Source organism: Sylvia atricapilla, chromosome 6 (assembly GCF_009819655.1).
Source record: "Sylvia atricapilla isolate bSylAtr1 chromosome 6, bSylAtr1.pri, whole genome shotgun sequence".
NCBI lineage: Eukaryota > Metazoa > Chordata > Aves > Passeriformes > Sylviidae > Sylvia > Sylvia atricapilla.
The window spans coordinates 57,207,642-57,211,662 of NC_089145.1; positions in this window are offsets into that span (position 1 = coordinate 57,207,642).

Sequence of the window (4,021 nt, forward strand, 5' to 3'; positions counted from 1 at the left end):
AGATAACTAGTTAGTACTATCAGGGAGAATTTCAGGAAGGGAAATCCCCAGGTCTCTAGATAAGGATTAGCCTGTGCAAGTTTTTTCCCAGATGAATATTTTGAGTATGTGAAATCATACAGCTGCTTGCATGCGGTAGGTTGGTAGTGGGTCTTGGTTGTTTTACAGCACTGAGCATGCAGGGCTGGTGTCTTTGTTCCATTTCACTTCTGGGAAATAGGCTGAAGTTGAGCTGTTGCAGATCCTTGGGTCCGAGCCCATCTTTGTGTGTGACAGATGCATCGCTGCTAAATCTATGATTGCCTGTAGCAAACTGCATCAGACGTTTCCAGCCTCTTCCACCCACTTGTCAATGTGACTAACGATTTAATTATCACAGTACTTAACGCAGCACGTGAGCATTCCTAAGTAAGGTTTATCTTTGTGCATTCCACCTCCTGCTCTGCCAGCGTGGGCTGCACCCTGTGCAGGGTGCCCACTGCAGCTGCTGTTTGCGTACATGTGTGAGGGGATGAACATTTTACACTCTTGCTCATTTCTTACAAGCTGCTCAGGTATGTGAGAAGTAACCCGAGTGTACATCTGTGTTTTCTTCTAACTGGCAGATGAGAGACATTTGATTCAAACTAGTTTGGCAACTGGTTGTCAAGATTATGAGGGGATTGTCACCCATACATTTTAACAGGTCCTGAGGCAGAGGTTTGGGAAAGCAGCGTGGCCTCTCTTTACCTCTGTCACTTCATGTGATGTATTTCTGTCTCCCATATCTTTAGTTCTGTCCCTCTACTGTAGTTGTCTTTCAGATGCCTGAGATGGCCATGATTTTAGTGAACAAAGTCTTTGGGAAATGAACTTCTCTTATGTTGAAGGTGGCTTATTGGGAAAGAGAGACCACAAGCCTGAAATGGATAAATCTTTCAGAGAAGAAAAAGAAAGGTTGGGTCTGGTGAAGACTGCAGGAGTTCAGTGTTGGCAGGGTTTTTTTGCTGGCCCTTATCCACCTGGAAAATTTGTCAGACTTGTTCTTGTTTTTACTTCCCCCAAATCACTGTATGTGGTGGTGTGGTAGCTCGGCAGACCAGAGGCAGGTAACCTTTTCTCTGAGGAGGCTGGAAAGAAAAGAGTGTTTATAAAAACTGCCAGTTGGCTTTTCTTGGACCTTTTTGTTAACCTGAAACAGGTGAGTCCAAGCCTTTGCCACTGCACTAAAACATTTGTACTTGCTCAGTAGTGTTTGTAGGATTCCTACAAACACTACTTTTGCTTTGCACTGGAAGAACTGGCAGGAGCTAGAAATTTCTCTGCTGTTTCAGCTGCAGCTGAAACTTTCTGCAAAATTGTAGTAACAGGTTCATGTTTGCTCCTTCTATTGCCAGAGGAGCAATTCCCCTATTCATTGATGTGTTTTATCACCTCCAACTCAATGCATTAGCATCTGCATTTCCAGCGTGCTAACACAGGCTGCCAGAGGACCTCTGATCTCTTGGTGTCCATCCCAGTGATCTTTGCTGTGAGGATCATTGGTTTAGCTCATATTTGGGGAAAGGTGCTGTGTCCTAAAGGACTAATTTGTCTTGTATTTCAGTTTGTGCAATAAAAAGTATATGTTAAATAACTTCCTTTGGTGGCATATAACCCCCAAAAAAACAACGTTAGGACCTTGCTCACATTGCTTTCTCTCACTTCTGTGGTTTCCTGTCACTTAATTGCCTTTCACAGCTGGTATTCCTGAGGTAGCTTTCCCCTGAGCTTTTAAATCAATTGCATTATGTGATCTTTGCATAAACTGCACCAAGATGTTCTGTTGGAACTGTAACGGTAAGAACTTGCTTTTCCTTGGTTATTTGGTGGATGCTGTTCCTACAGCTGCTAGTAGACGAGGCAAGCAGAGGAGGCAAGGTGCTTGTGTTTTCCTGCTATGTCCCGTGGCAGCTCTGGTCTGACCTGCTGCAGAGTTTTACCCTCTAGCATTTTCTCACCCATACCAGCTGCTTGGGCTTTTATTTCCCCCAGGTATACTTTGGACAGCCTTCCCTCACATGTAAAGTATTTGCTATACATATGCAACTGGGTTTTCATGATGTTGTCTTCTTAATTATGATGAACCATGTAGATGCCTTGTCACTTCTTTCTCAGCATGGGCTGATCTTTCCTTAATAATATAATCAGTGTACTGCCTTGACTCTGAAAACTGTGAATGAGATCTCTGAAGCAAGGCAGAAGCTTGCTATGATTTGGTTTAAATGACTGTTTTCCTACCCTCATCCAAATTCATCCTTCAATACTCATTTTGCAAGAGGGAAGATAAGCATTGCCCTTTGATGGGGCCTTGATGGTCTGTTTTCTTTAAATGCTTGAGTAAAAAATACAGTGTAAAGTCAGGTAAAATGCAGTGTAAAATGCATTCTTCAGTAATTTTTCAGTCCAATAAACCTGAGTGCACAGCCACTGCTACTTATCTTAGGGGCTGTGAGAATTACTGCCTGCTTCTTAAAGGGTAGTAAAGGCAAAGCTGTGGGGTGGCTAAACCTGATCATAGTTACTACTGTAAGCATTTTGTGGAAGAATTTGTCAGATACTGTAGGTAATAATGGTCAAGATAGCTCTACTTTTCAAATGGGAAAAATGAAGATTGACTTTTTCAGTTAGTCTTCTGATTTTCTACAACTGTTTCCAATTCCTTAATCCCATTTTCATGAGATTTTTGTCATGTAGATTTTTTAAAAATAATTACTATTTGCCAGGTGCATTTTGCCAAGTACTCTCCTTCCAAGGGAGGGAGTAAATGATCTTTAGCAAGTCACATCTGAGCTTTTTTCATTACTGCAAGCTTCTTTATCCTAAAACTGACATGCTGTCTTTGCTGCTCCTGAGGACATCATCTTTGTATGGAAATAGTTTTGATGCACGACAAATAGATGTTGATGTGTGAGTTACAAATAGGTGCATATAATGCTAAACAGCTCTTTAACCATCAGCACCTTGCAAGGAGCAATGTTCATTCTTTCAAGCAAGTAGTGAAGTAAGAGCTAACAGGGCTCCTTCGTGCTTGGGTTTAGGGCTTTGTGCTTCAGCTCCTGAGGTCTCCTGTAAGCATTGGATCACCTGTCTTGAAGTGAACGTTCTCCATCGTTCAACTCCACTTTCTCACCTGTAGTTGTGACTGCAGAGCTTTGAAAAATAAAACGTCGAAACCATTATAGAGTGCATCATTTGTGAAGAAAATTAATCACAAACCTAAGATCAGGGTTGCAAATACTTCGTGACAGAGAAGCCATTGCAGCTTCAGCTCTGAAATTTATGAAGCTTTTAGTTCATCAGAAAGAGAGTCCATGAAGGGTGAGTGGCACAGAGATGGCTGTGCTGTGTGAAATGTGCATCCCCTGCAAGTGCTCTCACTACTCCGGCAGATCTCTGTGCTTGGGGTACACTCGTGGTGTTTATCCATGCGTGTGTTCTCCCCTGTGTCAATTATTTTTCGATAACGTATATTATGCGTAGCATGGCACAGCAAAAAAAAAAAAAAAAAAAAAAAATCACCACATTAGCATCTGTACAATAAGAAACAGTAATTACTTTTTTTGATACAAATCAGTTACTTCAGACAGTTTTTTTATTCCTAAAAGCTTTCTAAGAAACGTTCGTTTTGTCGGGGAGTGAACTGGCGCACAGCCGCGCCTTGGTGCGCCCCGGTCCCGATCCCGGGGCCGATCTCGGTCCCATCCCGCTCCCGGTCCTGATCCCGATCCCGGCCCCGGTGCCGGTCCTGGTGCCGGTGCCGATCCCGGTCCCGGTCCCATCCCGATCCCGGTGCCGGTCCCGATGCTGATCCTGGCCCGATCCCCATCCCGATCCCGGTGCCGGTCCCATCCCGATCCCGCTCCCGGTGCCGGTCCCATCCCCATCCCGGTGCCGGTCCGGCTGGCGGCGCGGGCGGGGCGGGGGCCGGGCCCGGCGGGGCGGGAGCGCGGAGGTCGCGGCGGCGGCAGCGGCGGGAAGCGGTTCCGGGTCGCCGTCGGGA